Source organism: Monodon monoceros, unplaced genomic scaffold (genome assembly GCF_005190385.1).
Source record: "Monodon monoceros isolate NGI ecotype Baffin Bay Population unplaced genomic scaffold, NGI_Narwhal_1 Super_Scaffold_14, whole genome shotgun sequence".
Lineage (NCBI taxonomy): Eukaryota > Metazoa > Chordata > Mammalia > Artiodactyla > Monodontidae > Monodon > Monodon monoceros.
The window spans coordinates 11,616,471-11,641,262 of NW_021703770.1; positions in this window are offsets into that span (position 1 = coordinate 11,616,471).

The following is a 24,792-nucleotide window of genomic DNA, read 5'->3' on the forward strand; positions in this document are numbered from 1 at the left end:
AGGTCTCTGGGAGAGCTTTTGCTGTTTGGTATTACGTGGGGCTGGGAAGTCTCTGGTGGACCAATGTCCTGAACTCGGCTCTCCCACCTCAGAGGCTCAGGCCTGACACCCGGCCAGAGCACCAAGACCCTGTCAGCCACACAACTCAGAAGAAAAGGGAGAAAAGAAAAGAAAGAAAGAATGAAAAAAATAAATAAATAATACAAAATAAAGTTATTAAAATAGAAAAAAATCATTAAAAATAGAAAAATAAAAAATAATTTAAAAAAGAGAGAAAGAAAGAAGAGAGCAACCAAACCAAAAAACAAATACTCCAATGATAACAGGCTCTAAAAGCTATACTCAAAAAAAAGCCCCAAAACTAAAAACAGAGAGTCAGAACCCTAGGACAAATGGCAAAAGCAAAGCTATACAGACAAATCCCAGAAAGAAGCATGCTCATACACACTCAAAAAAAGAGAAAAGGGAAAAAAAGGAAAAATATATATATATATGTAAAAATTAAGAAAGGAAGAGAGCAACCAAATCAATAAACGAATCTGCCAATGATAACAAGCTCTAAATACTAAACTAAGATAAACATCAAACAGGAAACAAGTCAGATGCAGAAAGCAAACCGCAAGTGTCCAGTTGCTCCCAAAGTCCACCTCCTCAGTTTGGGATGATTCATTGTCTACTCAGGAATTCCACAGATGCAGGGTACATCAAGTTGATTGTGGAGATTTAATCCGCTGCTCCTGAGACTGCTGGACGAGGTTTCCCTTTCTCTTCTTTGTTCACGCAGCTCCTGGGGTTCAGCTTTGGATTTGGCCCCGCCTCTGCATGTAGGTCGCCTGAGGGTGTCTTTTGGGAAGTCTGAGGTTTTCTGCCAGCGTTCAGTAGGTGTTCTGTAGGAGTTGTTCCACATGTAGATGTGGTTTTGATGTACTTGTGGGGAGGAAGGTGATCTCCACGTCTTACTCCTCCACCATCTTGAAGGCCCAGTTTGAGCAATTTAAATAACTATTTCTTTGTAGTTCCATTTCCTCATAACTCTACTGGGCCTCAGGGTCTCCCGAACATAGCAATGGTCAGTAGCACAAGACGATATCAGGAACTGAATTGGCCGCACTTTTCATCTTAGACTTCCCAGCCTCCAGAACTGATCTTCCTAAAGCCGGGCCGCCTGCAGCAGCCTTTTGTGTTGTTTTAAAGCACTAAATTTGTAGTAGTTTGCTACAGTAGAGATAGGAAACTAATACATGACCTAATGCACTTTGAGGGAAAGAAAGCCCTTTGAGGAAAGGGCATTGTTCCAAGTTTAGGAATCATATGGTTCATCTAGGTCACATACAGAACATCAAAATCTGTGTACAGGTTTCCCAGAACCCTGACCCAAGAGATCCAAGCACATATTTCACTTTTCTAATGACGTTTTCTATTAACTAATTAACTACAGAACTAAATCTGTTCCTTCCTTCCTTTCTGCAAAAAATATGTATTATATGCCTTCTGTGTACTTCATAAAGCAAAGTTCCTGCTCGCATGAATTTAGCTTGGGATGAGGTTGGGAGACTGAACAACAAATAAATATATATATTTGGATCAGGGTTAAGGAAAAGGGAAACTGAGTAGAGTTGACCCTTGGACAACATGGGCTTGAACTTTGAGGGTCCACTCATATTCAGATTTTTTTCAGTAATAAATACTACAAGGTCGGCAGTTGGTTGAATTTGAAAATGAGGAACCCCTGAATATGGAGGAACCACAGATACAGAGGAACCCTGATATAGAGGGCTGACTGTAACTTATACATGGATTTTCGACTGCGTGGAGGATCAGTGCCCCTAGCCGCTGCATTGTTCAAAGGTCAACTGTATTATGAGGAAACAAAACAAAACAAAACACTTAGTCCAGACAATGGAGCAGCAGGAGAAATGGACCAAGTACTGATGTTTAAGGTGGGGCCTGAAGGGAAAACAGAAGTTTCAGAAAGAGAAGAAAGACTGGGGAATGTACCAGATAGAGTGTATTGATCTCCTGTGGCTGCTATAACAAATTACCACAAGCTGGGTGACTTACAATGACAGCAATATTTTCTGTCACAGTTCTGGAGACCAGAAATCTGAAATCAGTATCACTGGGTTGAACTAAAAGGTGTTGGCAGGACCATGTCCCCTCTGGAAGCTCCAGGAGAAAATCTGTTCTTTGCCTCTTGCAGCTTTTGACGGTTGCCAATATTCCTTGACTTGTGGCTGCATCACTCCAGTCTCCAAGACCAGCATCTCCAAGTCTTTCTCGATCCACATTTACATCACTTTCTCCTCTGTATGTCATATCAATAGAATCTTCTATTTCTCTTTTACAAAGATATATGTGATTGCATTTAGTGGCCACTCAGATAATCTGGGGGTATCTTCCCATCTGAAGATTCTCAATCACAACTGCAAACATTTTTTGGTTTTGGTTTTGCCATGTAAGGTAACATTCACAGGTTCCAGGGATGATGACATGGATATATACGGGGACCATTTTCAGCCTACCACATAGATTAAAAATATTCCCAGAAGCCTCAGGAGATGGTGTGGTTGGCAACATGAGGAGAGGTGTGTCTGGAGAGGTACATGTAGCCAGCTCATAAATAAAACAATTATGATTATCTTGAAGTCAAGATGGAAGTGTTTTAAACAAGAGAGTTATTTTATTGTGTTTGTGTTAGAGCAAGGTCCCTTCATTGGCATGCTGGTAGATGACTGACAAGTGGCTCTGCAGCATTAAAAAAAAAAAAGAAAGGGAAGAGAAGGGAAGGGGAGGGAAAGGAAGGGAAGGGAAGGGAAGGGAAGGAAAGAGAAGAGAAGGAAAGGGAAGGGAAATTCTTAATCTGTGATGTTTTTGTTTTTCATGGTGTAAATACTCCCACCATGGCTGATTTCTAATATGCGGATGTGCACAATCACCTCTTAGGAACTCAGACAAGCCAGCTCCAGCACAGTCTTGGATCCATCTGGCTGCTCACCAGAGAGCTGATTGGAAGGAAGGAGACCAGTCTGAGATCGATGGAAGGAATCACTCTTTGATATAATTGACCACTAACAATATGATATCTTGAGGAGAATCCCAGTGAGTCCTTAAAATGTGGCTGGCCTGGCTGGTGCACTTCTCCTAGGTAACCAAGCAGGTCCTAAGTGGTATCTTTGGAGGGCAAGTTCTCGGCAGCATCAGCGAGTGCCGACTCTTTCCTTCGCCTGTGTCCAATTCCTCCAAGTGGATGGAGCGAGCAGTTAGGGCCCGAGGCGAGAACAAAAGCTGAAGCCTCGGCACAGCCACTGCCCTCCCGCTCCTCTTTCAGGTTCTCGGAGTTCCCTCTCCCTAGCTTTGGGTAGGGACGTTAACCACTTGCAGGAGGGGGGAGTGAATTGTAAAGGGAAGAGAGCAAGAAAACAAGCATTTCTTTGCCCCAAATGCCAGGGAGAGAAAGTATCTGAAGCTTTGTAGCTTACTGTGGACGGGCACCTGCACGTGAATCAAAGGACAGCGAGGAAATAGAGTTCAGCTGGGACAGTAAATAGATGTGCAAGGACGTCTCAATACCTTCAACATTGTGAGTTCAGTGGCTTCTTACTGCCTGCCATGCATAGTTAGGGGGGCTTTCAGGCATGCACGTTTCTAAGAATTCCTCCAGGATAGTTTTATGAAATATTACTTAATGGCATATTCTTGCTTTCCCAGAACTACTGGAAATATCTGAAGTAGAGGACAATTACTTATAATTTTCTGTTAAGTTAGAATTACTTAATTTAACAGAAAACGCTATGTCATAGCAATCACAAGCATTAAATGAGGTGTATGCCCATAGATATTAGAAATTCCCAAGGGATCTCAGTGTGTAAGTCCTTTTGCTTCACTTACTACCACTGATCTTCATTCAATTAATAAAAGGGGGATTGCCACTTTGAAGACCTACTAATAAAAGGGGCAGAGTGGAATAGCAACTAGGGAAATAGGTCAATTGAACCTCCTTATTTTTTTTTACTTGAACACAGGGTTAGGGGTTTGGATTTTATTCTATAGGTTATATAGAAGCCATTATAGCCAGTGTATAGGATGATAAACAGATATATCTATATCTATATACATATTATCTATTTAACTCCAATATGTCTGTATGTCTCCAATATATCCATATATATCCAACATAGCAAGCGATTGTGACGTTTAGGAAGGGACCAGCATAATAAAGGAGAGAGCATCCACTTTATTCCATAAATTGTACTAATTGCTTAAAGTACATGATATCAACCCTACAGTAATCTTAGTATGGAAAATATATACTTTTTTTTTTAATAGAAACACTAAAACCTGGAGGTCAAGGGGGTTGTACCTGGTAATTATCAGGCCCTGTGAATCATGTATGTTTGACTGTAAACACATCTCCTCTTTCTTTAATATTGTTCTCTAATTTGGAAAACCAAATGGCAGGTGTGTGTTGCAAGATTATAGGGAAATCTAGGCAGAGGCCAGAGAAAGGGAGAGCAGGGCGGAAACTGATGCACAGCATGGGCAGCAGAGACAGGGAAGAGGGAAACGAGGGAACTGGAGAGGAGAGAACATATTGAAATGATGTCCTCACGTGATGCTGAGGGGTTGGCACCTGTTTGGTCCTGACAGAGTGAAAGGGGAAGGAGAAATCAATGCTATTTTGAAGTCTGGGGAGTAGAGAAGTCTTGAGGGTTTTAAAGGTTCCTTGAGGCCCTTGCATGCCAAAGCTATAGGTCCCTGGAATCATGGGACCACTTATCAGGGCTTCCTTTGACTTCAGGCTGCTGGGACTGGACAACTTTCCCAGGCATTGCTATAGAAGACCAAAGGCCAGAGTCATCAGCATCTCTCCACAAGGTTACAAAGATCTGCCAGGGCTTTGCAGAAACTGATCCTTCTTATCTGCCAGCTCCCTCAAAGCCTAGAAGCTGGGGCACCTTGTTGTCACCAAACCCAACTGTGCACATGCAAATGCCAAGAAAGTCCACTCAGCTAGGGGACCTTGCTTCCCTCTACTCTGGACACCCAGTGATTGAGGGTCTAGTGTGCTCCTTTGCCATCTAACCCATGACCACTTCACCTCCTGGAAGCATATAGAAATATGTGAGGGAAATCTCCCACTGCTATGCTCAAAGGTAGCTATGCTATGCTCAGGGGCAATCAGGGCCAAGGCCAAAGGAACCATCTGATAACTGTGAACATCGCCTTAGAGATGGAATCACCTCTAGCTAGCTCACTAGGGTTTGGAGGTGAGATAATTTATAAGCTTGTTGTATATAGCACTTTCAGAGCCCCACAAGGCAAAGCCTGAAAAACGATTGTATTTCTACCCTCCCTGACTAATGTGGAAGAAAATGCAGTAGTACAGCTGTGACTTCTCAACCTCTGAATGACCACGCCAAACACAAGGAATCTTTGAGCTGCATGGGACTTTAGATTCTATAGATCAGTGAGGAATTTTGTGGCCACACAGTTGAAGGTTGGATATTTTTTTTCTTAAGGGACTATAGGAAGGAAATCACATAGTAAAGGGGCAAATTCAGTTCATTATTTAAATTAACCACATTATTGGAGTTGCTGATAAGAGTAGATGAACACAGTCTTTCATTTGAAGAAAACAGACACGTAGACAGATATTTACCGTGAGGGCTGACAGGGCTGTGATGGAGTGACGGAAAATAGTGCATACTTGCAAGGCATAATCTGCCTGATGATAGTTTCACAGAGGGGGAGACATTTAACCTGATCTTGACAAATGAATGATGGCTACAAAAGATGTCCCAGGTAGAGGGAACAGCTTGTGCAAGGCTTGCCTGATCTCGCATCTCAGCGAGCAGCAGTAGTGTGTATCCAGTAGCGGATGGATCATGATCACCCTTTCCAGTACACAGCAGGCAGAATCAGAGGCCCCACTCCACACTCACTGGTCTGATTTTTGGCAACTCACTAAACCTTTCCCAGGCTCAGCTTCCAGATCTGAGTTGTTCTTTCCACTTCAAAATTTCTTAACTCTTAGAATTTTTTAAAATGATGTATATAAACTACTTAACAAAATCCTGATTCTTAAGAGTTTAATCATGCTACATCTATTGAGATATGTCTCCAGACATTTGTTCAGAAAAGGAGGTATTTTTTGGATGCCTTATGTATACAAGACAGTATTGAAATAAGATACAAGGTAAAAGACATTGATCCTCAAGTAACTTAAAATCTAGGTATAAAAATAAGGCATAAATGTATTAATCATAAAAAGATTCAAAGAAGAGAGCAGGCCATAGTGAGGGTTGGCTAATGTAGCTGTTGAATTCCCAAATGAACTAGACTGACAATTATGACTATAGGAAAAGAGAAGAAAATGTTATATAAAGGGGAGTAACATTTAAATAAGAGTTTTATTATTTAATAAACGTATTTCCCCTCTAAGTATTAAGCCATACATTACTGGAGAATAGGGGCCATTGTTAATAAGGAGATGGTGGAATCCCATCCTACCAGGAGTAGGAAGGGGGAGAGGTAAAGCTTATATTCTAAAATCAATGCAAAGGAAGAAAACTGTGCTCAGCATTAATTCTCCTTGAAAATCTATTATCTATTCCAAAATAATTTTGGAAACCAGTACCCATACAGTTGTCAACTCTCTTATAGCCAACACAACCAGTTTTTTTTCCTTCAGTTTTTAAGGAGATTGTTGTTTCTTTGGTTGAGCAACGAAGTACTAGGCTTAGATTTACACACCAAAAAATGCAAATTTTAAGCCACCGGAGCCATACCAAGAGGCAGAAGATGGTCAATAAGAGACAAGGTGGGCCTTAAGACTTGAGATTATCGAAGGGAAGCACAGACTCCAAACCACAGCTATGCTCACTCTAGGATATGCTGTGGAGTTAAGTCAGGGTACCATTTTAAAATTATCAATTTCTTTCTGCCTTTTTTTGACAGATGCTGAATGAATATAATTGCATTCATGTAATTTACAATGCTCACAAGAGGCAAGTCTGCAGTATCTCATGCAGCTATAGAAAGAGTACTAGGCTTTGAGTTGGAAAATAGGGGTATAAGTCTCATCACGAGCAAGTAAGTGATTTTGGACATACGGCCTGACCGCCCTGAACTTCCGATTCCTCATCCACAAATCAATGGAGTATGATGAAATGACTTCTAGGTAGTCTTTGATCCCTAGTAATTAATGAGTTTCTCATATTATCAGAAAAGTTTCTAGTAATCAAGTCTTTGGTTTGTGTGCTGTATTAGACCAGTAACTACAGGGGGAATTATATGGCAAATTTTCTTTCTTCAGTATTCTAGGAATCTATGTGGGTGCTAAACTCTGTGGCTTCAAATCCACTGGCACTGAAAAAGAGAAATTCTTGGACCTCTGAAGGGCAGATGGTAGATAACTGACTCCTACAGGTGTGCTAGAATGCAGCTATTATAAAAGCACCAGTACACTAACAGCCTTTAAAAAGTGATGGTAATAATCACATCATTTAATTATTCCAAACTAGGCCCAAGAGAAAGCTCTGGGTTTGAAATACAGCTGCAGTGCAGAGGCCAGAGCCCGGAATCCAGAATTCGGGTACCAGAATCTGACGTCCTGGTTTGAGACCCAGGTCTACACATCTAGCTGCATAATACATGGCAATTTACTGAATCTCTCTCAGTCCCAGTTTCCTGATCTATAAAATAGAACTGACAATGGTCATGATCATGATGGTAATAACGGTAAACGACTCTTAGGGTTGTGGTGAGGATTATACAAAAAGAAGTACATGAACCGTTATTAGAGCAACTAGAACGTTGGAGGGTTTTGAAGGCAACAACCCCACCAGTCTTAGTATTTAATAAATGCTCATCACAATCTCACTGATTGATGGCCTGGTACACAAGCATGAGAAAAGTTCCTCTTCTTACTTCCTTAAACCTGGCAAAAGATTGCGGACATGAAATAAATATAATTTGTGAACAGAAGGAAACAAAAGTGTTTGGAGGGACATGGAGTGACAAATTTCTAACTTCCCTCTATCATGTTTAAATGATGTGCCCCTAACACAGTGACAGTGCCCCTGATTCTGCTGTTTCTATTTTTGGCAGTCATTACCTGGCTATCTGGAGCAGAGATAACTAAGGAAGCATAAAGACAGGAAAAAGGATTTGGATGGCTTTAGATAAAGGGTCATTGTGTCTGTCAGGACCCAATCTCCACAGCACAGACATCACAACGGGTGTTTTTGGTCAGCCCAGACATGAAGTCATTTGAGTGGGACGCTGAGTCAGTGACTTCTCTTCACAGAGTTCATACAGAGTTAATTCTGTTTGTCCACCATTGCTACTAAGGGTGCCAGGGCCAAGATTCCATATAATACAAATTAAAGTGTCCCCAAAACACGACAACATTGTTTGGGCAATACTATATCCCCAACCAAAATGCCAAAAGAACTATTTCAGGAAATCATCCAAGAGAGATTTTATATCTCTTACACGCCTCTCTGAATCGAAGCCACAGAAGAGCTGTTTCAAGGACAGCCCATGCGTCCTGCACCATTCAGTCACCCCACGCCCATGTTCCATATCTTCTCTCCCTTACATTGCTTTCTCTGCTCCATGTGTGCAGCCATATTACAAAATGCTTATCATTCTTTCTCACAGAAAAAAAAAATCCTATAGCACAGAAATTGACACAGCCTAGGTCAGGAGTCAGTAATTATTTCTTGTAAAGGGTTAGATACTAAATATTTCAAGCTTTGGGGGGAATGCATGGTCTGTGCTACCTCCTCTTCCTCCTTCTTCTCCTTCTCCTTTCGCTTCCCCAACTCTTAGAAATGTAAGACCCATTCTTAGCTTACAGGCTATAGAAACATACAGCCAGTTGGATTTGGTCTGCTGACCATTATCTGTCAACACTTAACCCAGGTAGTAAAATATTAAACAACAATAGTGGTAATATGGAATTACAGGATTTCAGTTAGGACATGAAAAGTTATAAGAATCCATCATTCTCACAGTAGCAATAAGAACAAGCTGTATAAACCCCCAAATCATAGCTGCTATCATCAGAGAACCATTAGAAATCTGATACTAAAACCTAAGCAAATTCAATTCCAGATAGTGACAAGTCCTTCTAAATGAGAGCAGTGCTTTTGTTGCTTTCATCAGTGACGTATGGCAGGAGCAGGCAGAACCCAACACTGGTGGATAAGGAAGGAACAGCAAGATGTTTAGTGAAGTACTAATAGCAGAGTGAGCTGATGTGAAGATTTGGAGTCTCAGCCACAGAATGAGTCTGCACTTACGGATCAGTATTCGGAGTGAGAAATGAGAAACCCCTTTGAGGCACTTCAAGCCCGTACCAAGCATGAGACAGTGGATGACAAAGATTGGAGCAGAGAAGGAGAGTGTAAGACAGAAGGTGTTGGAGATGGGGCAGAAGACTGAGAGAATCTTCTGGAATCCTCTCCAAACCTTCACAGCATGAACAGGTCTCTAAAGGCTGAAATAGGTGGTAGAAAGAGCTTAGTGTCCCAGAAAAGCAGAAATCTAGGAACATTCTTGAAAGAAGCTCCCAAATCTGTAATGCAAAGGGAGACTTTCGCATAGTCGGGAAGGCCAGTTGATGGGCTATCAACCACAAGGAGATCTCCAGAGTCGAGGTGCTCAGACTTCCAGCCAGTTGAAGAAAAGTTCCTAAATCCTAATCTCAAATCATTAGAAGCTGGTGGTGTTCAGTGTTCTGAATTTAAATAAAATAAACATAAATTCAAGACCCAGCTCAGCTACAGGTTAGATTGGCTCAGGCTTCCACATTAGCAGCCTGAGTGAAAAAGGTGTATGACCTTTTCTTGGAAAAACATTATCTCAGTCTCTACAGTTATTTACACATAATATCTGAAATAAAATAGCAATTAGGAGATCCGTGAAGAATCAAGAAAATGTGAGGTCAAGATAATAAAGAATCAAGATAACAAAGAAGAAGGTGCAAACATGTCCCAGATAGTGGTATATCATACAGAGACTTTGAAATATTTAAAGAATCTAGTGGAAAGCTGTAAGCACACTTTAAAAAGAGAGGAAATAGAATTTTAAAATGGGAACTACAAAAATAAAAATGAAAAATCTGATATGATATTATAGATGCAAAATCTATTTAAAGAGATTATCATGAGACAGGATTAGCAAAGGAAAAAAGTTAGGTCAATTGAAGGCAGGTCAGTTGAAATCACCTAAACTGAAACACAAAGAGCAAAGGAGTGGGAAAAATCAAGGGGATGAGATATCATCTGGACATCAAAGTCTCTAACATATGTGAATTTAAGCTGCTGAAAGAGAGGAGGGGCAAACTAGGAGAGAAAAATTATCTGACAAAATTATGGACAGTAGTTTTCCAAAAATGAAATATATCGACTCACAATTCCAAGAAGCTTGATAAATCTGAAGCAGGATATAACCAAAGCAAACCACACCTATAGGCACATCATATCCAAACTAATGAGAACCAAAGATAAAGAGAAAACCTTAAAAGTAGCAAAAGGGAATAAAAGAGACATTATTTACTGATACACAAAGATAAGACTGTTAGTTGATTTTCTTATTAGCAAAAAATAGAATCCATGAAACAATGGAAGAATGTAAAGAACTTAAAGGAAAAAACAAAACAAAATAAAAACTATCAACCCAAAAGTCTAAATATAGCACAGTCTCCAAAATAAAGGTGAAATAAAGTCATCTTAAGAGAGAAGGTGGAAAAATTTAACCCTTGTAGATCATCCCTATAAGAAATGCTAAAAGACCTTTTTTTTCAGTGTAAAGGAAAATAATCTGAGATGGAAACCCAGATCTACAAGAATGAATGAAAAACACTAAAAAGAGGAAATGCCAGAAAATATAATGGAATGTTAAAGTATTTTTACATTCATATTCTGGTATAAATTTTCCCAAAGTTGACTAGTATTCCATGCAATTCTACCCCCCACCCAGCAGACACGTCTGTAGAAACTGACAAACTGAACCTAAAATTTATATGGAGATGCAAAGACTCAAAAGAGCCAAAACAATTTTGGAAAAAAAAAAGTTAGAGGACTCCTATTACCTTATTTCCAGACCCAATATAAAACTACAGTAATCAAACAGCGTGATATTGACATGAGGATAAATACACAGATCAATGGAACAGAATAGAGAGTTAAGAAATGGACACACATATATGGTCAAATGATTTTCAACAAAGATCCCAAGATAATAAAATAGGGGAAAGGATAACCTTTTCAATGAATGATTTTGAGATATTTGGATATTAATATGCAAATATTTTAACAAAGTCCTTACATATTAACAAAACCCTATACAAGATTTAACTTGAAATGGATCATAGGGCTACAACTATAAAACTTCTAAAAGAAATCATGGGAGAAAATCTTCATGACATTGTTCTTTAGAAAAGATGCAAAAAGTATAAACTATAATTTGACAAGTTGTACATTAAAAAGTTAAAAACTTGCTCTTTAAAAACCACTGTTGCATGCACTGTTGGTGGGAATGTCAATTGATGCAGCCACTATGGAGAACAGTATGGAGGCTCCTCAAAAAACTAAAAACAGAACTACTATATGACCCAGCAATCCCACTACTGGGCATATACCCAGAGAAAACCATAATTCAAAAAGACACATGCACCTCAGTGTTCATCACAGCACTATTTACAATAGCCAGGTCATGGAAGCAACCTAAATGTCCATCAACAGACGAATGGATAAAGGAAATGTGGTACATATATACAATGGAATATTACACAGTCTTAAAAAAGGAATGAAATTGGGTCATTTGTAGAGACATGGATGGACCTAGAGACTGTCATACAGAGTGAAGTAAGTCAAAGAGGAAAACAAATATCATATGTTAACACATATATGTGGAATCTAGAAAAATGGTACAGATGAACCGGTTTGCAAGGCAGAAACAGAGACACAGATGTAGAGAAAAAAATGTATGGACACCAAAGGGGGAAGGGGGGGGGTGGGGATGAATTGGGAGATTGGGATTCACATATATATACTAATTATGTATAAAATAGATAAGTAATGAAAACCTGCTGTATAGCACAGGGAGCTATACTTCACTTTGCTGTACAGTAGAAACTAACACAACATTGTAAAACAACTATACCCCAATTTAAAAAAAAAAAGAAAAAGATTATAGACTAGGGAAAAAATGATTATAAGATAAACTTTTTTAAAAAGTGTACGCCACATTATATGTACCTCATTATTGTAAATATAAATAAATTTCATTTTTACTGAAAAAAACACTTCATGTTTTTCATGAAGCTTCATGTATTTCAAAGCTTTCATTGCAGAAGCACATATATTTATTTTTTTAATAATTTTTGTTGGAGTATAGTTGATTTACAATGTTGTATTAGTTTCAGCTGTACAGCAAAGTGAATCAGTTATACATATACATATATCCACTCTTTTAGATTCTTTTCCCATACAGGCCACTACAGAGTATTGAGTAGAATTCCCTGTGCTATACAGTAGCTCCTTATTAGTTATCTATTTTGCATATAGTAGTGTGTATATATCAATCCCAGTCTCCCAATTTATCCCTCTCCCCCTTCCCCCGAGTAACTATAAGTTTGTTTTCTACATCTGTGACTCTCTTTCTGTTTTGTAAATAAATTCATTTGTACCATTTTTTTAGATTCCACATATAAGCAATATATGATATTTGTCTTTCTCTGTCTGACTTCACTCAGTATGACAATCTCTAGGTCCATCCATGTTGCTGCACATGGCATTATTTCATTCTTTTTATGGCTGAGTAATATTCTTTTGTATATATGTATCTTATTTATCCACTAGAAGCACATATATTCAGAATTCATATGTTTTCTTGGGGGGTTGACCCCTTTGTCATTTTGAAATGTTTCTCTTTACAGCTGGTAATATTTCTTGTTTTGAAGTTTACTTTGTCTCCATATAGCCACTTGAACTTTCTTTTGATTAATGTTAATTCTAATAAGAAGAACATATTTTAAGTCAGTCCTTCAATTACTGTGTGCAAGAGACAAAAGGTCTTCATTTTTTACACATTATTAGGCATTTAGAAAATAGATCTTACTCCTTCCAAAAAAAAATTGTGCACTGTGAACTTATATAAAAAAAGCCCAGGGCTTCCCTGGTGGCGCAGTGGTTGAGAGTCCGCCTGCCGATGCAGGGGACACGGGTTCGTGCCCCGGTCCGGGAAGATCCCACATGCAGCAGAGCGGCTGGGCCCGTGAGCCATGGCCGCTGAGCCTGCGCGTCCCGAGCCTGTGCTCCGCAACGGGAGAGGCCACAACAGTGAGAGGCCCGCGTACCGCAAAAAAAAAAAAAAAAAAATCCCAAGTGATGATAAGACAGCCATTATGTCCCTTCCCACTCTTCTGTAGGAAATCAGACTTTTAGCTTGCCCCTTTTGAGAAGTGAGCAAGTGACGTCTCTGCTGTGTTGGGTGGAGAAAGGCAGAAACCAATGCCAATTTTCAGACTGTGGCAGTATGCTTAGCTCTACAGGAAGGCCTCTTTATGAAAGGTAGGTGTCAAGTAAATATATTTTCAAATAATCTTCTAATGGAAAGTAATCTGGCCCAAACTAACACAGAAGTTACCTTAACATCATCTCAAACACATGGTGTTGTCAGTCAGAAAGGTAAACAATCTTCTATCACATGAGGATAGTCTTTTCTCTGAAACTATTTAGTTACATTGGCAGATAACTTTTATTAGTGCTTCCTCTATGCCAGGCATTATGTTATGCATTTTAGATACATCATTATTGATCACTCCTCAGAATAATCCCATAAAATAGGTAACTAACTGCACTGTTATTTCCTTTTCACAAGTTAGAAAATTGAGGTTTAGAGATAGAAAATAACTTTTCTGAATTTATCCAAATAATAAGAGATATTTTGTTTCAAAACTCCAGCTTGTAGCTATTTAGCTCTAATATTATTAATACAGTTAAAGTTTGCATAGATTTAGAGTTTGAGTATGCGTGTATCTGTGTGTGTGTGTGTGTGTGTGTGTGTGTGTGTGTGTGTATTGTGTGTGGTTGTTATTGTCAGAATGTACATTGTTTGTTCACACTGACTTTGCAAATTGGAACTTCCTAATATTTGTACATCATCTGTGTATTAGACACAACATGCTAATTGTATATATCCATACATATCTACTTATTTTTTTAACTTAAATGCAAAGCTTTATAATTATCTCTGTCAATTTTAAGTAAGTCCTTGAATCATTCCACCTCTTCTGCCTTACTGAATCCTAATTTAATAATTTTCTCCCAGGTTTCTCTTTCACAAAGTTGGTATTTTAAAAAAAAATACAGAAAAGATAAAAACTCTAATTTGAAAAGATAATGCACCCCAATGTTCATAGCAGCACTATTCACAATAGCCAAGACATGGAAACAACCTAAATGTCCATAGACAGATGAATGGATAAAGAAGATGTGGTACATATATACATGGAATATTACTCAGCTATAAAAAAAGAATGAAATAATGCCATTTGTAGTAACATGGATGGACCTAGGGATTATCATACTAAGTGAACTAAGACAAAGACAAATATCATAAGATATCACTTAAACATGGAATCTTAAAAAATGGTACAAATGAATTTATTTACAAAACAAATAGACTTATAGACATAGGAAACAAACTTATGGTTACCAAAGACAAAGCAGGGGGAATAAATTGGGAATTTGGGATTAACAGATACACACTACTATATATAAAGTAGATAAAAAACAAGGACCTACTGTATAGCACAGGGATCTATATTCAATATTTTGTAATAATCTATAATGGAAAAGAGCCTGAAATATATATATATGTATATATCTGAATCTCTTTGCTGTACACCTGAAATATTATAAATCAATTACACTTCAATAAAAAATAAATTTATTAAAAATAAATAAATTTTTTAAAAAATTTAAAATGAGTTCACTGGGCCTTTGCTTATTAATCTCATTTTGAGTTAGAGTATACAAGAATGCAAAGTGGTTAAAAGAAGTAACAGAAATATTTATTCGTGCCAAAAGAACATGCATACACACATATATATACATGTGTATGCGTTAAAAAATAAATAAAAGTCAAGATTACTGTCATGGTCCCCGATTGTCACCTGTGTGACGTGAAGTCTTTATAAAGTGACTCCTAAGATCCATAGTGGCAACACACAGGATAGAGTTATGTTCATGTACAGTGTGTCCCCATTCTCCAATCATTCTAGTGGTCAGAACGAGAACCATTAAAGCTTGAAGGAGTCTTGTATGTCAGCTAATCCTATGTCATTTGTATCAGGCAGGGTAGGCTATATTACGTTCCATTAACAGATAAATAAACACACAATCTCAATGGCTTAACTTGTAACCTGTATTTACTGTTCTCATAATAGGTTGTTCACACTGAAAGTTCAGTATCTCCCTAATGCAACTCTTCCCTGTGGTAACTCAGGTATTTCAATCTGCTTCCATCTTGTGGATTCTTTATCTCAATCCATATTCTCCACAATCACCACGGCAAGGGCAGAAATAATTGGAAGATCACACATCTTATCTTATATACACATGACTTCTGAACTATTCACAACTGAACTATGAGGGAAGCTGAGAAATATAAAGGAATACGAGAAATGTGCAGAGAATAGTAATATCTATTCCATAATATTATTTTAAATATGATTCTACGGATCCTTGGTCAAATGAAATATCTGCCTAAAATCACTATGGGAAAATGCTTGATGAATACCAGTTATCCTGAGTCTTCAGTCCAGTATCCCATCTCTTTGTCTTACAAGTATATGACAAATATCTATTCTCTACTGACTTGAAGCCCACTTCATCTTTGCCACCATTGCCTACTATCTTTGTCCATATCTTTAGCTACTTCTAAGGATATTAGTATTTTATTTAATGCATTACTCTATACTTAATTCTTGAATTGTAATAATAATTGTTAATATTAAACAATAAAATGTCAGTTTATTGAAGACTACATACCAGCTACTATGCTAAGTGTTTTGCACATATTATTGCATTTAGTCCAATAATATAAACGAATTAGGCGCTATTATCTCTACAGATGAGAAAATTTGGGATTAGCAAAGGTTAATTAATTTGTAATTCATCACCTTTTACTCTTCTTGGAACTACGACTCCCTAGGACTATCTGTTTTGAGCCTCAAATTAATTTTTCATCTTTTGAATTCATGACTTTCCCATTCTGTCTAGATTTTACCAAAGCTGGGAAACAAGCCCTAGGCCACTCAAGGCTTAGATTCATGTAGGAAAGGCTCAAGTAAGATCCAGGTAGCTGGCCAAAGGACATTGCTAAGAACCCGCTTCTCGTTTCTATGTACTTTTATTTGAGTTTTCACAAGGATCTGCCTGTGCCTGGATGGTAAAGATGGGGCATTGTAAATGAGAAACTGCCACTCCAGGCCAGGAGAAAGGTGGGCTGAAGATCCCATGTATGCAAACATGCATACACACATCCCTCAGGTGCAAAAAGAACAAAGGAGCAAAGCTCCCTTCAATGCCAAAGAGGAGAGACAATGTACAGAAGAGGTACCTTCCAAATCTAAAAAGAAAAAAAAAAAATAACTCAAGCTTATGACCATGAAGGTGTACAGTGCTGGTTTAAACCAGGATTTAAGGGGAAGACAATGCAAGAGACTTCAAAGGCAATGAGGAGAGATTCATAAAATATAACGGAATATTCAGCTCTCTAGGATTTCAGCGGGGTTAGTTGGCCATTCATTCACTCAACAGTCATTTGCTGAATAATCTACTATGTGCAAGGCACTGTGCCTATATTGTTGGGTTGTCTGTCATTGTTCCCATCAGAAATGGAGGTCACTATTTGATATGATAATCTTGGTCACCAGTGTAGTGATTGATGGAAACTACATCCTATTGAGGCTACTTAGGTCCAAGGTTCAGAAGCTGAAAGCTAATTTTATAACCTCATCACTTTGTCTTCCAGTTCACCCACGTGGCCCCTAGGCTCACAAACACTTCAGGCTGGACATTCTGGTGCACTGCCCAGATCTCCCTTCCATAGTCAAAAACTTATTACCCAACCTCATCTGTCAATCCCTTTTTTTTTTGCGGTACGCGGGCCTCTCACTGTTGTGGCCTCTCCTGTTGCGGAGCACAGGCTCCAGACGCGCAGGCCCAGCGGCCATGGCTCACGGGCCCAGCCGCTCCGCGGCATGTGGGATCCTCCCGGACCGGGGCACGAACCCGTGTCCCCTGCATCGGCAGGCGGACTCCCAACCACTGCGCCACCAGGGAAGCCCTGTCAATCCCTTTTGAGAGTACCTCTGCTGCAAGGAGTCACCTTGACAGAGGGCGTGCCCCTTCCTGGGGTGGCCTACATCCAAGGACTACTTGATACTTGAGGATAAAGGCTTATACCTTTTGGCCCAATTCAGGACAATTCTGAAGAGTCAACTCATCTTTAGACTTCCCCACAGGGTCAGCTGATTGCACTGAAGTATGACATCTCCCACTTCCCCATCCTATTTCCTTCCATTATTTTCCACGTGTACTGATTCCCAAAACACCCCACAAGAAAACATCGACCTGCTAATTTCCATATCTGACTGTTTCCTGAGGAACCCAAACTATCATACATTTTCTACTTTGGGTCATCACTCTAATACCCAGCCTGCTCTTCTCCTTCCTTGCCCTTTTTTTCCCTGTGTTGGCTTAGTCATTAAGGTGTCTATGTCTGATTATCTCAACTGATCTGTTCTGCTCTCTTTAGTTGTTCTTTCCTATTGTCTACATTCAAGGCTCATATTACCTCATTCCTTCTCAGAAATCCATCTCATTTTCATTTTACCCATCAAGTCAGCTAGAAAATCTACATTTCATGTATCAGGGCTTAAAAGAATATGTATTTTTTCTCAATCTCAGAAGACCTCCCAAAGTCTTGGGCAGGGGCTTTTATGGAAGAGATGAGACAGACTCTCTAGAACATTCTGCTTGAGTGCACTCAAACAGCTCTAAAAAGCCAGATAATTGCTGAAAATAATAACTACATGAGGCATCAAGTAATAAAATTTGTAAAAAGAAGTATAGATAACCTGTTTGGGAATTTGAAAGAAGAATTCCCAGTTGAAAGGTGATAAAAAGTTCTTCATAGAGTGGTTGACATTTTAGTTGAATTTCAAAACCCAAGAATGATTTATACATGAAATCATGAGAAGGTATTGTTTCAGGCAAAGGGGAGAAGAACAGCATGAACAAAGACACAGAGGGAGAAATATATGGAGTATGTAAAGGATGCTAGCATGTGGAGTATAAAGTGTTTATAGAGGAATAGTGAGAAATAAAATTGAAAAGATCAACTAGGATATAAGTATTCCAAAATTAAAGCAAAATTAAGAGTGGCCAGAGTGGAAAAATTCTTTGTACTTAAAAATATGATACCATACTAAAACATAAAAATCAAATAAACAAAACTGGGAGAGGTGTATGTTATCCCCTTTAACAAATAAATAGAATAGCACATATTTCTAATGTTATTTTCATCAGCCCCAAAGATCACCATTTCCAAATTTTATGTTTGTTTTGTTTTGAATGGAATCATTTGGAGGTACTTAGAGAGGTGTGAAGGCAAAAAAAAGTTTGACCTCTCACTAGAAGGGTACTTCTAGATTGTTTCTCTGAAGATCACAATTCTTGCCCATATCCAACAATACTTGATGGCACCACCATTCACCCACTCACTTCACCCAAACTCAGATTAACCTAGTCCCTTTCTCTTCTGAATCTGGCACATAAATCTCTTGGCTATAAGACTCAAGCTCCTTGAAGGCATGAATTGTGTCTGAATCACCTGCATAATCCTAATACTTAGCAATACTAAAACAAAATGTGCTCACTAAAACCAGCTTAATAAATGAATGAACTACAGGACCTGCTTAAGAGCGGAAAACTCCACGATACAAGATTCTCCCTGAGGGAGCTCCATGGAGCGTTGAATCTATATATCTCAAAGTCTCCTCATTTGTTTGTTTGCAAGTCAAAGAAAGCAACTTTTGTTCTTCAGGTGAAAAGATAATTTATTGAAAAGATATTGGAATAGTTACAGATTCAAGTGAACAATTAAACTCGAAGTTCAAGAAAACAACTAAGGGAACTTCCAGGACTTCAGCATTAGGAGTTTGTGGGCCTTTTCTGCTAAGCTGATGCCACAAACGTGACTCTCCCCCTACTAATCTTAATTCCTGTGTCTCTCATTTCAATGTCAAATTCCTAAGTGGGAGAGTTTGTTCCAGCTTTGGTCAACAAGTCCCTCTCCTCAGTTCAACACAGCTAGGGTCACCAGGTAAAGAGGACATCACCACTGGGAGGATCAACTGGACATGGGCAGCCACCCCAGAACACAACTTCTCTACGTTACCTGATCAGTGCAAATTCTCACAGTTTCTTCTTAGTATGATGGTGTCTAACACATAGGGATTACTTCTATGTCTCAAATTCTTCTTAGAGTCTTACATATATTGACTCATTCAATCCCCATAACGACCTACAAGGTGGGGCAATTACTTTCGTCATTTTAAAGATGAAGAAACTGAGATACAGAGAAGACAACTTGCCCGAGATTATCCACTGACCACTTGGCAGAGACTGGATTCAAATCCAGTCATTTTTAAAATTTCAAAGCCTGCAACATTAACTGATATGCTGGAAGGTTTAAAGTCAGAGACATGTGAATTTTCACCGAGCCATATAAGGTCCTGACTCAACAACGAGATTATAAAGTCTTCAAGAGCTGTCCCACATTTTTCCTCTCTTCAAGTCCCAACAGTACAGAATATAGGGCTGGGTCTTGGGAGGTTCTTAATAAAACTTGCTGACTGATTCCATAAAATCTGCACACCACCCACCTTGATAATGCCCAATTCACAGCCTTTTTATAGCTACAAGATTTCCTTCTTTTCATTAAATACTGCATAGATAGGTTTTAAATCCCTCCCCCCAACCTCTACTTCCTGGAGATTTCCAGTATTACACTAATATTTGGAAAATGTAGGTGTATCTTTTAGTCATTCATCCATTCATTTAAATGTGCCTACCAAGTAGTTAAAACTGTCAGAAGTCAAGTAACTCTAAGCCACTATCCCAAAGGAGACTACATAGCTTGATGGGAGAGAAGAAAATGCAAGCCAAATGTAGTACGCAATAAGATTAACAGAGAGCTTCCACCATCTCTAACCCTACATCTACCCACCCATCAGCATCCGTAATCAGTGATGGACATCTGCCTTCCCCATCGCAGATGGACAGTGCATGCCTCAGGCTAAGGCCAACCCTTCACCTTGTGTATCAGATCGTCCTCTCGCCTACCCAAGGGCATCTCACCTACCGAAGGGCAACACTCTCTCTCTTTTATCATCAACTTTTCCTCTCTGTTGGATTACTCCCTCCAGTGCACAATCATGTTATTCTTCTTTCCAAACTAAAAGACACACACACACACACACACACACACACACACACGAAAACCACAAAAAACCCTCTCTTAACCTACCTTTTCTCTACTGTTAACCCATATTCCTCTGTTCCCCTTCACAGCAAACTCCTAAATGGTATTCAATCCTTCTCTCATTTTCTCTTACACTCACTCCTAACAGGCTTTTGGTCCATTTTGAAACCACCTTGTCAAAGTGATTGCTGAGTTTCATGTTGACAAATTCAAGGATCAATTTTCAGTCTTCATCTAACTTGATCTATTAACATGCTCCTCACAAGATCCTAAGGCAATGACTCTATGATTGTTCTGCTCTAGCTGTCAGACTATTTCCTTTAAAGAACTGAAATCTGCCTACTTGTAGTTTGCAAAAATTGGTCCCGGCTATGACTTATTCACTGAACCAACCTATCCTTTCTTTCAAAGGCAGAGTTTTCCACTATTTAAGGGAGCCCTGTGCCCCTGCACTGGCATATCTTTTACCTAAACATCACATGTATTTGATGGGTTTCTGAAAATTAGAGAGTCAACTATGATCTGAAGGCAAGAAGTAACTTTATTACTTTACTTGTTCAACCAACAGATGTGTTTTGAGTGTCTACTATGTTTTAGGCACAATTTTGTACAGTGTGGGGTATGGCAGTGAGCAAGACAGACATATCGCCTGCCCTCAAGGAACTCACATAGTAAATTCTACTGAAAAACGATTACAATACTCTAGGCTGTTCTGGTGTTTTATAAATATTAATGCTTACATTTAGTGGGATAATGTCCTGAATTACGATCATTTTTATCTCCAAAATTCCCTTTTCCTTTCCTTCCCGAATTTTCCAGCCAGAGGCTGAAGAAAGATGACAGAAAATAATCCAGAAGGAACAGCCAGTCAAGCTGATGGCTTTGAGTTCCAAAGGAGATTATTTTTAGCCTATAGCAAAAACAATGGTCATGAAAAATGAGCTGCAGCTAATAACCATTTGGTATAATTTCCCCAAATCTAAGTTTTAAATAATAAGAGAAACATCTGTAGAACTCAGAACGTGGAGTCTATATACTAAACCTAAAATAGGAAGCAATAGAGTGGGCAATTAGGGAAATTTTAAGCACCATTCACTGGCTTTTCATCCAAGCCTTCAAAAATAGTTCCCCATTATTTCTACAGGGCTCAGAGAATAACTATGGCTGAGTCTTCTCCTATTTCCCAGTGAGGACACTGGGATCTTTGACACCGATGAGCCATACGGTTTCACAGCTGCCACTGAGCTACATTCATGGCACACGTGTTCCCTCATACACAACACCCCTTCCTCTCCTTTCGGTATTCTGTGTCCCCCATTCTTTTTCTAGTTTGCCTATTATTACTTAGGACTCATAGTAATTAAGACCTATATTTGAGGAAATAATCCAATCTAGATTTGAATTCTAGCTCAGTCACACATTAGCTATGTGACCTTTAGCAGGTAACTTATTTGCTTTGTGCCTCAATTTCTCCATCTGTGATAAGTATACCTACTTCCCAAAGCTGTTGGGAATATTGACTAACATATAAATGTAAAGGGCTTAGCTCACTGCCTAGACTATAGTAGTCTATCAGTTTTACTTAGTAGTAGTATTAGCTTCGTCTTGTTTACAGCATATCATTAGTTCACAATAGGAGATCTGATCACAACTCTAAGAGCATTAGTATGCATAACTTTAAGCAACCAAGGACTGAGCCAAAGCAGCTCACTTTCATTGAGAAAGATGATCACTTCTGTTAGGTTTGCTACCCTCCTGCTTGTTTTTGGTTTGTTATTGTGAAAACACCATAAAACAAAACCAAAACCCAAAACAAACAAACAAAAACACACTTGAGAATTTCCCACCCCATGCTAAAGCTTCTAAACTGATTTTCCTGTCTCCTGTTTTGTCTCTATCTCATAACCTCCATGTAGCCAGTTCCATCTGCAAATGGAACCTAGTCATAACCCCACAATAAAATCCTTCAATAGCTTCCCACCACATCCTCCAGGCAAAGGTCCAGGCTCCTTAGTGAGGCAAATACAGCCTTCCATAATCTGACCCCAGCTACCTTTCTAGCTTCATTTCTTTCCAATCCCTGCTTTTCAATCTATGCTCATCTCCCTACACAGAAATTGTTGTTTCTCATCTTTTTACCTTTGCTCACATTGCTTTTTCTACCAAGAAAGCCCTTCCCCCATCCTATGCCTGGCTAACTCATCCATTTTTTTAAGACCAAAGTCAGATGCCATCTCCTACATGAGCCCTTCATGAACCCTGGGTTGGACAGTGTTCCTGCCTGTTCTGTGTTCCCTTAACTCATATTCCCACTTCAATTCTCACACAATCTACTCAAATTATCTGAAGATGGGTCTAACAGATTGGAAGCTCCTGGAAAACTGGGGCATGTCTTGTTTTAAAGACATATCCAGTGTCTAGAATAATGATTTACACATAGGTAGTTATTTAATAATAATTTTAAAAGCTTTGGGCCATGCATCAGGTGACCTAGTATCTCATCCCAACCTCTTCCATTAATTAGTCATGTTATTTTAGTTAAATTACTGAAAATATTTAGTTGTTTCCTCATGTCTAAAATGAGAATAATTCCTTTAAGTCCTCACCACCTATCTGGTCTCCTTAAGAGTTACTATAGAAAAAGTAAAACAAATTAAATAATCTATGTTATTTTTTTAAATTACAAGATGCTATGCAAATATAAAATATCGTTAGAAAAAATATTTAATTTGGTTGGGACCTTTTGAGATCGCCGTCATAGATGTAACTAAGCTCGCATTCCTTTCAACTGGAATTAGGAACGACAATAACAACAAAATCAATCATAGAACTTGAAGTTTCTCAGAGAACTTTGCAAAGCTCAAGTAAATGAACTATAAACTTGGAAGGTTCTTAGGAATTATCCATCCTTGTTTTATAGGAAACAATTCTGAGATTCAAAGCTATTATGAGACTGGCTAGGGATTATTAAATTGGAACTTGTATAAGACCCAGGCCTCTGGATTCCCTATATGTTTCTCTCTATAATATACCAAGCTACATCTGGATTAGGTGCCCATTAATTCATGACTGAGCTACATACAATATTAGATAACTTTCATGCTTTGGGTTTTGAAAATGCTGCAGTCTTTTGTAATGCCACACTCTAAATCCTATCATTCATAAATGATTCATGTATACTCTATGAGGAACTGAAATATTCATACAAGGTCCCAAGAATGCCTCATCAGAGGGCAAAAACCTTGGGACACATTCTCCTTTTTAAGCAAATAATGGTCACATCTTATAGAGCTATTGGGACTGACTTGGAAACAGAGTATGTTTTTCAAGTGACAACTGTTTATCACCATGGCCCACAAACTCTACACACTAACCCAGCCTATTCATCACCATCTCACAGGTCAGCCAAGTTTCACTGTGAGGAGTCCTATAATGAGTCCAGTCCTTAGTGCCTTCTGAAACAGAAAATTCCCGATGATGGAGCTGATTCAGCTTGTGCAAGGAGCTAGGAAACTGAAGTCGAACAGCTGCTCTTGGTTAAAGCTTTCTGCCTTAGAGGAGCTGTTTGTGTGTTGACTCCCTGTGCAAGCCAAAATTATATTTAACCACAGAGTAAGCAGACTGAGGTTGGAAGCATTCAATAATTTCTTTCACTCAAGTGCTAGATATTGTTCTAGGTGCCAACAACAGAGCAAAGAATAAGACAAAGTTCTGGCTCACGTCTGGCTAGTTTGTGGTAGCTTGTTTATCTGTTTATCGGCAGTGGGCCTGAGTTTAGAGATCTGGATTTTGGTTCCAGTTTTGTTACTAACTACTGACATTCTATGTATGTAATTAAGTCTCAGCTTTAATTTTCACATCTGTAAAATAATAATTATAATCCCCATTAACAGGGTATCTGTGAAGATCAAATAAGATCCTTGGTGTTCCTGTTCTCCGAAACGTATGAAGAGCTATAAAATAGTATGTAAGAGCCTTCCTATATGTGTTCTTCATAGTCTAGCTCCATTATTCTTTCCAGATGCATCTACTCTTGCCTTCCTACAGAGATTCTCCTCATCCAAACTCATCTCTACTCTCCCTGGTCAAGCCATGCATTTTCTTACCTCTTATTCTTTGTTTCTGCGTTTTTTCCATCCTAAAATGTTCTTTCCTTTATCTCTGATGCTCTATTTGAGAGGTTTAAAACTCAGTTCCCAGGGGAGCTAGGTGGATAACACAAAG